The sequence below is a fragment of the Hoplias malabaricus genome, chromosome 2, assembly GCF_029633855.1.
Source record: "Hoplias malabaricus isolate fHopMal1 chromosome 2, fHopMal1.hap1, whole genome shotgun sequence".
NCBI lineage: Eukaryota > Metazoa > Chordata > Actinopteri > Characiformes > Erythrinidae > Hoplias > Hoplias malabaricus.
In genome coordinates this window covers 63,029,646-63,042,551 of record NC_089801.1, presented here as the reverse complement: position 1 = coordinate 63,042,551, position 12,906 = coordinate 63,029,646, and the positions used below count along the sequence as shown (strand labels likewise).

The window sequence follows — 12,906 nt, the reverse complement described above, 5'->3', positions numbered from 1 at the left end:
TCACCGCTTCTATTGCAGAGCAATGCTGGAAAGCCATCTGCTACCGGAGACAGCAGCTTTACTTCTGAACCTAGGACAAAATTTCCTCAACTGAGTGTAGTAGGGCATGGATGTGCTGTGACTAGAGGCACTTCTCTTCAACCGAAAAGACAGAGCAGCACCTTCCCGACCAATGTGGCTGTGTTGAAGAGGGAGCAGACACAGAGGACCAAATTTACACCATCTTTAGATTAGATTAGATTCAACTTTATTGTCATTGTGCAGAGTACAAGTACAGGGCCAATGAAATGTAGTTAGCATCTAACCAGAAGTGCAATATATAACATTATTTACATAATTTACATAAAGTGCAGTTGTGAAATGACATTATGATTATGGATTGTGATTAAAGTGCAGTTGTGATATGACATTGTGATTATGGAAGTTAAGTAACCATATATACATATTGAAATATAAAAAATGTAAACAAAGTAACATTGTGTAGGTGATGCATTAAGTACTGAGGGATAAATTAAATACAACTTTACAGAAGGTGCTGCGCCTTTTTGATGAGGACAGAGGAGTTCAAGAACCAGGTGAGATCATTGGAAATGTGGAGACCAAGGAACTTGAAACTGGACAACTGATCCACTGCAGTTCCGTTGATGTGAATGGGGGCGTGAGCTTGGTTCCTAGTCCGTCTGAAGTTCATGATGATCTCCTTTGTTTTGAGCGTGTTTAGTACCAGGTTATTGTTGTGGCACCACAAGGACAGATGCTGTACTTCATCTCGGTAGGCTGTTTCATTATTATCTGTAATCAAGCCTATCAACGTGGTGCCATCTGCGAATTTGACTATGGTGTTTGAACCATAGGCCGGTACACAGTCATGGGTGAAGAGAGAGTACAGAATCGGGCTCAAAACACAACCTTGTGGAACGCCAGTGTTCAAGGTGATGGTTGATGAGTGAAGGCTGCCTAATCTAACAGATTGGGGTCTGTTAGACAGGAAGTCTAAAATCCAGTGGCAGAGTGATGTGCTGATACCCAGTTGGTTGAGTTTGGATATCAGCATAGACGGAATCACTGTGTTGAATGCCGAACTAAAATCGATGAACAGCATTCTCACATATGAGTTCTGACAGTCCAGGTGGGTTAGTGCAGTGTGTAGTGCTGTTGAGATAGCGTCCTCGGTGGATCTGTTGCTACGATAGGCAAACTGGTGTGGGTCCAGCGTAGCATGCAGGCAGGATTTCAAGTGGGAAATAACTAGTCTTTCAAAGCACTTGGAAATTATTGGGGTGAGTGCAACAGGTCGAAAGTCATTTAACTCTGAAGCAGTAGAGTGCTTAGGCACAGGCACAATGATGGCAGACTTAAAGATGGATGGTACAGCTGCCTGGGCAAGCGAAACATTAAAAATGTGAGTGAAGACACCCGCAAGTTCCACAGCACAAGCTCTTAGCACACGGCCAGGTACACCATCAGGGCCAGCTGCCTTTCGTGCATTCACTCTGCTCAGCATGCGACTGACGTCCGAAGTGGAAAGTACAAGTGGGTTGTGGTCTGGTGGAGGATGGTTTGTTGAAGATATCTTGTTGCCCTGGTCGAACCGAGTGTAGAAGTTGTTTAGCTCATCAGGGAGTGAAGCACTGTTGGTAGATGGAACAGAGTTGGCTGGTTTATAATCAGTCAGGGTGTGAATTCCCTGCCACATACGCCGAGGGTCAGAGGAGGAAAAGTGCTCCTCAATCCGGCGTTTGTAGCAGTGCTTGGCTATAGCTATTCCTCTCCTCATGTTAGCTCTGGCCAAGCTGTATGCTTCCCTGTCTCCTGATCTGAAGGCAACATCTCTGGCTTTGAGCAGAGTGCGAACCTCTCTGTTCATCCAGGGCTTCTGATTAGGGAATGTTATTATTGTCTTTTGTGATGTCACTCTGTCCACACAGTTGTTGATGTGTTTCAGGACAGAGTTAGTGTAGGTGTCCAAGTGGATGTGTGAGCCTGTGGTGGCTCGGGCAGCATACTCACTCCAGTCGGTGTGCTGGAACTGTTGCTGAAGGAAGGAGTCAGCCCCATCCATCCAGATCTTTACAGTTCTGGTTGAAGGCTTAATCCTCTGCATGACTGGAGTGTATTTGGGAAGCAGGAACAGAGAAAGATGATCGGAAAGCCCAAGATGGGGGAGGGGTGTTGTTTTGTATGCATTTGCCACATTTGTATAAACTTTGTCCAAAGTCTTTTGTCCCCTTGTGGTGCAGGAGACATTCTGAAAAAAATTTGGTAGTCCAGATTTTAAATCAGAGTGGTTGAAATCTCCTGATACAATAAAAGCTCCGTCCGGATGTGTATTTTGCATTTTGGTGATAGAAGCACAAAGACACTCCATTGCCGAGTTAGCGTTAGCGTCAGGAGGCATGTAGACTACGGCTGAAACAATACAGCTGAACTCACGGGGCAGGTAGAAGGGTCTGCATTTAATGATCAGGAACTCCAGGTCTGCAGAGCAGTGGGTTTCCACAACAACAGAGTCCGTGCACCATGCTTTGTTTACGTAAATACAGTTTCCTCCGCCGCGGGTCTTGCCCGTAGTCACGCTTGACCGGTCAGCTCTGAACAGTGTTCGTCCCTCCATTTCCACCACGCTGTCCACCACATTGTCCCTTAGCCATGTTTCTGTGAAGAACATTAAATTACAGTCCCTGAGCCAGCTCTGTGTGAGGGTCCAGATTTTTAATTCATCCAGCTTACCCAGCAGCGAGTGAACATTCGCGAGAAAAACGCCAGGTAATGCTGGCCGGTGTGGGTTTAGCCTTAGCTTAGCGCGTAAGCCACCGCGCTTACCTCGTCTTTGTTTACGCTGGCGTCGCCGGCGTCGGGTCCTTCCGGTCGGCAAGATTGACTCGCTTGGTCCCGGTGTTCGGGTCATCTCTGGTGGAAGCAGGTTGAAGTTGAACTGATGCATGAATCCGGTGTTTGTGCAGTGAATGTTAATTTCCAAAAGTGTCTGTCTGTTGTAGCTGTAGTTCGCAAGAGTTATTTGCGCAAGAAAACTGGAGATTGCTAAGTAAATAAGTATAATATTACTAAAACTGGTAAGACACTGAGCCTCGCGGTGTGATCGCTACGCCATCTTGGTCTTTATCTGTCTCTTCCCTGGTTGTAGCTCCTGTGCCCAGAGCACCAGTGAGCTCATTGGACAATGGGATCGACAAGGTGCAGGAAAAGTCCTGCACTGTCCAACAGAGGGACAAGAGAACTTCACTTGAAGCTCTGAACGTAAACTATACTCAGCCGAGCCCACCTGCCGGACCAAAACCAGAGAGGAAGACCTCAAAGAGGAGATGTTGAACAAGACTTAAACTCAAACATGACGCCCCAGCAAAAAAACCTGTTGAGAACTCAGCTCAGAAGAGTGAAGATGCTCCGGGTGTTGCTCCAGTAGTGTGTGAGATGACGTTGCCTGAGTCCCTGCAGATGGGCTACAGAAGGAAACTCTGTTGCAGGTCAATGGCTGAGTGCAATTATTTCAAACACCGATGCCCCCTCTGCATGTGTCAAGCTCTCCAGTACTGTCTGAGGTGGAGGAGGATGAGGAAGACTACTGCATCGACCAAACAATGTTTTAAGCTACAACATGGCACCTGTTTTCTTTTTACAAGCTAATTCAATAAATAAAATAAAACAATACACTGCATTCTGGATCTTCTTTTATTTAGTTTTTGGGTCGTTTAAGGATTATTATTAGTGGTGGTAATAGTATTAACAGCATTGTTGTTATTTTGCTTCTTGTTATTATTAATAACTTCATAAAATATGCTGGTCTGGATCCTACCTGGTAACACTGCCACAAATTCACTCTGGACAAGACACCAGTCGATTGTAAGCTTTATGAAATATGGGATGTAAAAAGTACCAGATATAAAATGTACTGTCATGGCTGGAAACACTTCTGTATAAATACATCTATAAATACTTATTTCCTGACTATATCTTACATATCTTCATTTCTTGCAGAACAACACATCAGGAGATTATCTACTTTTCCCTGTAAATCATTTGAGTTTCAGCACATTTATCTCTGTAGTTTAATAATTAAAACCTCAAAATCCAATTCACAGCAGTGGAACCTTAAGATTTCAACAACAGCAGAATAAAAACTGTGGATAACAGGCATTATAGAAGTGTGTAAGTAGCTTTTTTTTTGTTGAATGGAAGATGTCCAGTACTTCAGATCAGGATAAACAGTGATTACATATTAAATGTGTGTTCTCTCTGCAGCATGTGGACTTACGTTATAGAACACCAGCAAAGCATGTTATTTGATCTGTTATTTGGCATAGGACCCAACATTGCTTCAAAAATGCTTTACACAAAGACTGTTTTGTGAACCTGGGGGTAGAGAGCACCCGGATGCACTATGGGACGAAGGCGAGCATGTCTGTGTGACACACTGGACAATGTTGTGCTGGGAAAACTTTGGGACCTGGTGTTCATGTGGACATTACTTTGATACGTACCGCCAACCTAAACTTTGTTGAATACCAGGCACACTCCTTCCTGTCAGTAGCCTTCCTTAATGGCAGTGGCTTTATTGACAGCAGGACACTGCTCCCTGCTGCAGCACAAACATCTCTAAGGAATGGTTTGAGGAACATGACAGAGAGTTCATGGCACTGACTTAGCCTCTGAATTCCCCAGATAACAATTCACTTGAGTGTCTGTGTGGATTGTGCATGAGATAGTGATGTGTCGGTCGCGAACGAACCGTTTCAAAGAGCCGGCTCTTGTAAGTGAACGATGAGAGCCGGTTCCCGTCTAAGACCGAGCCATTTTTTTTCTAAGGCTTGTCATTCAACCAATCAGAGAACACCAAGCAAGCTCCAACCTTCCAACCCTCCAAGCTGAGACACTTGGTTTTCCTGAATGCCAATCTGCCTTCCAAAAAATAGTTGAAGAAAATGTTAAATCAGTTAAATGTTTGTTGACAGTTGTGGTCGTTTTAATCACTACCGTTGAATGCTGCTGTTTTGCACTTTGCATATTTGTTTATTTTATTTCCCAGAAATGGATGATTATTTAATTTAATAAGCTATTTTGTAATACCTACCTTTTGGGTTCCATTGGCTATATTTCAGAGTTTACAAGTGATTTTTTATTAAGGTGTTTAAATAAAAATCCAGTTATTTATACAATTGAATGTGTGAGTGCAATCAGTGAGTTATTACAAGACAGCCATAAAAACAAATGGTCATTGCAACACTATTATTTTTAATATTGAACAATAATATTTTGTCCATATAGTCATGTAAAATGTAGGTAATATTGTTCTGTGCCAGTGGAAATAAGTAGTAAAACAAAGAGCCATTTAGGAGCCGAAAGAGCCAAAATTCCCATCACAAGCCTGAGAGTCTGTATTTTTGTACTTTAAGTTTGTGGTGTGTTAAGGTTTAAGTGTGTGTGTGTGTGTGTGTGTGTGTGTGTGTGTGTGTGTTTCTAAAGATATCCAGCATAGACAACAGAAAGTAAACTGAAAGGAGAAAAGATCTATTCACCAGCAATGGCTTTATTTAAACAGTACCTTTCATATGCTGCAGTTCAGCAAGTACCTGCTCAGAAAAATATATAACTCAGTGTATTAACACTATCATCATAAAATAAATCGAACTTAAAAATGAAATAAAGGATAAGAGCAAACCAACAAGTAAAGACATAGTATTCATTTAAAGCAGTGGTTCCCAAAGTAGGGGCGTGGAGCGACTGCAGGGGGAGGTGCAGCGAGGCAAAGGAAAAACCAAAGGGGAAACAAGTAAATACGATGAGGCATATCTCAGAAGAGATGAAGGGGTTAAATATGTAATTTTTTGAAGAGCCAAGGTGCAGGTTTTGGGCTTTTTTTCTCAGGAAGCTGTTTTATATTTAATTTTTAGTGCAGGGAAGAAATTAGGAACAAATATGTTTAACAACGACTGTTAAGCACAAGCACTATATTTTTGTTCTTTTCTACAGTTGCAGTGGTGTATGAAAGTATAAGTAAATTCCAGTGGAGCTTGGAAGTAAAAGAAGTGTAAATGTGTCACTGTCTAAATATTCTCATCTACAAAATGGAGGCACGGTAGAAAAGTTTGGGGATCACTGATATAAAGAATGACAGATGTGAGTGAGATGAGCTGAAGAACTAGAAATGAGATATTTGTAAAAGTAATAAATATTTGATGAGAACAGATGAATTCTCCAAACCACAGGTAAAAGGTTTTAGAAATTATAACATTAATATAGTGTAATAGTATAAATATAGTATAATATACAGAGAGGGTATGATTCTGAAGATGTGTCAGACCTCATTAAACAGTGATTCCTAAAGGTTAGGAACAGGACAAAACACCAGGCTGACTAAGACTTCACACACACACACACACTCACTGTTCTTCCTTCAGTTTGTTCTTGGTGAGTCGGTGATGATCTGAAACTGATGTTGTGTTAAACTGACCGTTGATGTCCATTAAGAAAATAATCCTCCAAAAAAAAAGCTGCTCACTGTTTGTAACGCTTTTCTGTGTAGGTCATTGCTGGCTCCTCCTACCAGTGCATTATGGGAACTGTGGTGATCGTTGAATGCCATTATTTTTTAACAATCTGAAAGAAAAACACCACACACACACAAAATTTGATACAAGATCAAAGAAAACACACACATCCCAGTAGAAGCTCCACAGAAGAGGAAGGTGAAGCTGTTCAGATGGTGGTGAAGGAGACTCCAGAGTGGAGACTCTGCTGTGTCTTAAAGAGCTTCTAAACAGTCCTCAGTAGAAGAGGATTGACTCACTGCTAGAGTGTCGTACTCAGGAGAGTGGGACTGAGGATCCAGAGCTGTGTACGGATCATCAGAAGGACTGGAATGGACAGTCTGTTTGAGGGAGAGACAGAATGAAGCAGAGGAGGAGACATGAAGACGTTTGAGGTGTGTAGGAGTTCTTCATGAATCTGAATGTCTGAGTGAAGTGTGTTTCTGAAGAGACTCTTACTGAGAGTGTGTGGTACACATCATCAGAGGACCTGGACATGGGGTGGAGAGCTGTGTATGTGTCGTCCTTGGTGTTAGGGTCAGACTTCTGGAGAGAGGAGGGTCAGAGAACAGAAGCAGTTCAAGTCCTCACTGACTTAAATTAGAATGAATCTGGTTTATAATGTTTAGTTTGTGATGGATTCACCTGCTGTAGGTTTACTTCATCAGTGGGATTTCCTCTTCTCTTTCTCCTGAAGAGTAGTGAGAGTTATAATAACAAACCCAACATGAATATTCTGACTGATGCAAACAGAAATCCCACACAATGGAAAAGTCCAAGTGAATCATGGGTAAAATAATAATCCATTAATATTCAGTTTTAAAGCATTATTTTCCAGAGAATGGATCAGAAAAGATGTAAACACTTACCGTAAACATACAACAGCAACGATGAGAGATAAACCTCCAGCTACCACTGCAATCACTGCACAGAAAACTACCAAACTAGACCCTGTGGGCAGATAAACGCTGCTGAGATTAGCTTTAAGGAATGTCCTTTAATGATTTTTTTAACTATTTAATACCTTTTACACCGACAGACACTGCAGCTGCTGTCTGAGCTCCGTACTCATTCTGAGCCACACAGTAGTAGGATCCACTCTGTAGAGCACTGTAACTGTGTCCAGATCCTACAGGTGAGGTTTCACCTTCTTTAAACCAGGTGTAGTTCTGCACAGGTGGATTAGCATCACTGCTGCAGGTCAGAGTCACTGCACTGTCCTCCACTGTTTCTCCAGAGGGACGGATGGACACTGAGACACTCTTTGGAGGATCTACACATCAGAGAATAACAGCAGTGAGTGATCTGATCATCACAGGACACAGAGTCTGATTAAACAAATCGTTATTCACTTACAAAGAACATTCAGAGTCAGAGCTTCAGAGTATATCTCTCCATGTTCATTACTGCACTTGCACTTGTATTCTCCACTGTCCTCAGAGCGGATCCTGTTCATTGTGTAGTTCTCACCTTTTGATAAAAATGATGTTCCTTTCAACCAGTTACACTCTGGAGGTGGATTAGCATCACTGCTGCAGGTCAGAGTCACTGAACTGTCCTCCACTGTTTCACCAGAGGGACGGATGGACACTGAGACACTCTTTGGACCGCCTGGAGGTAGAATAAAACCTTATGTTTAACACTTTATTATATGACTTGGCTGGTCAGCTACATGTTTGACAAGAAGGAATGGTGTAAATGACAGGTTCTGTCCAAATATGGATTTTGCAAAGTGCGGACCACTCCTGATGTGAGCAGGGCAAGGAAGGGGACTTGTGCTGGAGTTCTGGGCAGCTGTTGCTGGTAAAGATTGTAGCTGGATTCCAAAAGCTCCCGTTCAGGGAAATGAGAGTTTCTCATGTAATATTCTGAGATTGTTGATTTGGGAACCGATGTAGCTGTGATATGCCTGAGAGGACCGTCGGTGTGGAGTTGAATGGTGTGATCTGACTGTCTCTGATGGGAGTCTGTGGAAGCTGCGCCGATTTGGAATGAATGGCCAGTGGGTAACTGCTGACTAAGAGAATGTGACGGAGATGAGTGTGGAACCAGTATTTTGAAAGTATGGATCTGGATTCTGTGATAAATAGTGGGTCAGTTGGTTGTTTATTCTGGGAATTCCTAAGATTGATGATGAGGGGTTCATAGAGAGTGGAGAATTTAATTTAAAAAGATATATATGAGTTGTTTTGCTTTGATGTTAAAGGTTTATATTGTTCAGAATGCTGTCACCCTAACACTTAATGCGTGGGTCTGGGATGTGCACTGTTCACGTGCTGAGCCGGTGGCTGAACAGTGCTCAGCTAGAGAACCAATCAAAACACTCTGTTGGTGGCCTCGTGACGGCGCCACCTGGACCTGCTGCTGCACAGAGTTGAGGAGAGCTCACCGGAGTAAAGGGTATCAGCATAGCCAACTTTTGGATACTGCAAAAACTTTACGACAGAACATTTCTCTATCATCATCTCTACTGTGTATCCATGAGACTGTATGTGTTCAATAATCAATGCCTTAGTTACTTGGAAGAGAAAGAGGGTCAAGGTCGGCTGTTACCAACTTGGTGCCTCAGTCACGCAGATGCTTTGTGCGTCATTATAGAGACTGCCTCTGTGTGCTTGATGTGGCATGGTGGCGCATGTAGTTTTAAAGTAACAGTATCATATTTCATCCTACCTCTGGCATGGTAAAATAACACTCTAGTAAATGTAATAGTTACCTTTTCTGCATTTCTAATGTCAATAATTTTACTAATACAGATGGTCTATATCTTCAGCAGTTAAGCTATTTTAGAATAGTAGTTAAAATCATACTTCTTTTTAATGGCTGACTGTATTCATGCCTGGCAGCATACTTAGTCTTTAATTCAGGACTATATTTGTATGTGATGTGCACAATATTATTGTCACATATTTGTTTATTGCATTTATTTAATAACTGCGTATGTCCTGTTTATTTCTGTTCATAGAATCCACGGGTTTATATCTAAGTCAGGGGTCGGCAACCTTTACCACTCAAAGAGCCATTTGGACCCATTTCACACCGCAAAGAAAACCCTGGGAGCCACAAAACCCTTTTGAAATTTTAAATGAAATAACACTGCGCATAACAGGGTTTTTTGCCTTTGTGCTATGTATAAACAAACTATACTGTGTTACATTTATGAATTTATGACTGTCTGTGAGGAGTTGGTGTGTTCTCCCCATGTCCGCGTGGGTTTCCTCCGGGTGCTCCGGTTTCCTCCCACGGTCCAAAAACACACGTTGGTAGGTGGATTGGCGACTCCAAAGTGTCCGTAGGTGTGAGTGAATGTGTCTGTGTGTGTTGCCCTGTGACTGGCGCCACCTCCAGGGTGTATTCCTGCCTCGTGCCCAATGATTCCAGGTAGGCTCTGGACCCACTGCGACCCTGAACTGGATAAGGGTTACAGATAATGAATGAATGACTGCAGAGAAAATGAAAGAACATTTCTGCATGCAACAAAACATTTTTAACTCCGAAAAAAAGACGTTGTGGTGACGGTTAAGTAAAATTCTCAATGTCTATTTGAGTCCTTGTAGTAATGGGGAAAAAAACGCAGAACTTAAATTATCCACAGGCAGCAAACAAAAATGCTGTCCTCTCTCTGCGTGCCGTCATTATTTTACTGGCGCCGTGCAGTCAGCTGTCAAAAAGTCCAAGAAACCGCACACTGGCGGGTGTCACACATTGGAAGTTGTGAGGTGTATTACGAGCGACAAAAATATTTTAAATATTAAATACTAAAATATTTTACATGTTACAAGATCGTCATAATCTTCATAGAATTACATTTTGAAAATGAACGAACTATAATAAAATACATTTTAATTAAATACTCTTTACCCCGCATCAGAGGGATCAAAGAGCCGCATGCAGGGGTCGCCGACCCCTGATCTAAGTGCAGAGTGGTCAAAGCCAATGGAAGGAGCAGTGTCTGTAAAAAGCTAGTGGGTTGGAAATAACATCATTCTAAAAGAAAGAGATGCCATTCCAGTGGTGAAGAAGTTTGAGCCAGGACTTAAGCTCAGAAAGGCAAGATTTGTCCAAGGTGACAGAATGGTGGAGTGAGTGGACTGAGGAGGCAAGATGAAGGAGATGAGAGCTGAATGCGAGACCCTGTGGGTTAATACGAATGGCATAGTTGAGGTGGCCCAAAAGAGATAGACGCTGTTGTTTTGTACAGATGGGAGATTCTCTAAAAGTGGAGAAAGCATGGAGGCAGGTGAAGATCAGCAGAAGCACTAAGAACCAGAGTGAGGTAAATGAGAATGGCTGTGTCGGTATGATGATCCTGATGAGGCAGTACTAGTAGGAGTAGCAGGTACAGAGACAACCGACCTGGAGTAGATCGAGAGGGAAAAGGAAGAGGAGTTTTGTGTCAGAAGCGGTGATGTCGAGATCCATGGCAGAAGGGAAAGAGAGGAGTACCACAGCTGAACAGGAAGCAGCTTGGTCGGTGCAAATTTCATCACAAGAAGGTGAGGGGAGAGGAGTGTTTTTATAGGGTGCATAATGGTGAAGGGGAGGAGTCTGGTGTGGTCCTTCTCCCAAGCTTTAGTTATTTCATAACTCCATTTAAACTGAATCACAAATAAATGAACCTTCATCTTTGGTCGTATTATGAAACTTCAGGATCCTGTACTTACATCTGACATTCAGAGTGACCTCAGGAGACTTTAGGGACCTCGGACTCCATACAGCACAGTGATATCTGTCTTTATTCCCCCTGCTGACTGACTGCAGGATGAGCTGGGCACTGCTGTGGTATGAATATTGTCCATTTTTGTACCAGGAGATTTGTAGACTGTCAGTCAGACTGCAGGAGGTTTTACATGTGAGAGTGACGTTATCTCCCTCTGTCACTGTCTCAGGAACCTCCACCTGCAGATCTGTAAACAAGAGAAAACACACTTACACTGTGATCTCCTCACATTAACTGCAGTGCAGTCCACACACCGACTTAATGAACACATCACTGATGATGTGCCTCTATTTATTACAACAGTAAACTACACACTGTGTTCTTATCAAGTCTTAGTCAAACGTTATCAGAGTGGAAGGGTAAAGAGAGCAGGGCCTTACACAAGTGATATTTATCCTACTGCTGTAATTATCATCACATCAATGTTGATTTGTCACATACAGAGTCACACATGGTACAACCAGCAGTGAAATGTTCTGATGACTGAGCACTTCTTTGGGGGAAAATAATCAGAATCTATGAGAAATTAGAAATAAAAATATATAAAATGTAAGGACAGAGTTCTCAATTGAACCTGAAATAAGTCAAGGACACAGAGATAATACTCTAATATAACTAAGGAAAATGGGTGAATAGTGTCTAGTGAAAAATATCCTGGATTTGTATGTGTGTGTGTGTGTGTGTGTGTGTGTGTCTGTCTGTCTGTCTGTGCACGTGTGTGAGAGACACATACCTCCTGCACTGAGGGAGTGGGTGGCTGAGACATGTTTACCTACCCACACTGCTTGTGGTCTGTCGGTCAGGAAGTTTCAGACCACAAGCAGCGTAGATAAACGAACATGTCTCACTCACCCTCACCCTCAACACTGGAGCCTCCAGTATTTAATACGGCTCTGTGTTTAACCTCAGTGTTCTCTCCCCTAATTCTTCCAGTCACAGTTAATAACTCCATAAGAGACAATACGGTTCTTACACTCGCACTGTAGGAGGTTTTAACGCTGAGGATTTTACCATCACACAACACTACCATTCAGTAACATTCAGATGTGTAATGCAGGGCAAGTATCAGGTAAATCTCCCAGAATCTCAGCTACAAAACCTCATCCGATATAAATGTAACAGAGTTAAAATATATGTATTACAACCTAAAAAATTACACAAAGCTATTATTATTAAAGTGGTCTTTTTTGGTATAGGGCAGCTGTATTTTGACGTCTCTTCTCCTTCATAAAACTCCTCCCCCTTCCCTGCCTCTCCCCTTTTTACTCGTGTGTAATATGGAGAGGTAGGTTTCAGGCTTACTCCATAATTTATCTTTTGTAATCCTATGTTTCTAGATTATTTTAAGTCACCAAATTATTTTATATACTTCATGTGTCCATTATTAATCATTATGTTGAGATATTTTCTGATGATGGTGTGTCTTATGACAAATATGCCCATTTTCATATTGCTATTGTCACACCGTATGCTCTATGCTAAGAGACTAATTCTGATCTCTTACGGGTTTTTTTTATATTCATGTAAAATCACAGAGGAGATACGAGGAGAGAAGAGATACACACTGCCTGTCTAATACTAAAAGGCTGTTTATTTCTGTTGTCAGGTATGGGGAATTTAATATGAACTCTGATAGACTCT

General features: G+C 42.1%; 1 pseudogene; it reads right to left on the bottom strand.

Annotated features, from left to right (window-relative positions):
* The window catches only part of LOC136677804 (sialoadhesin-like), an 86,108-nt pseudogene that overhangs the window by 63,430 nt on the left and 9,772 nt on the right, over positions 1–12,906 (bottom strand).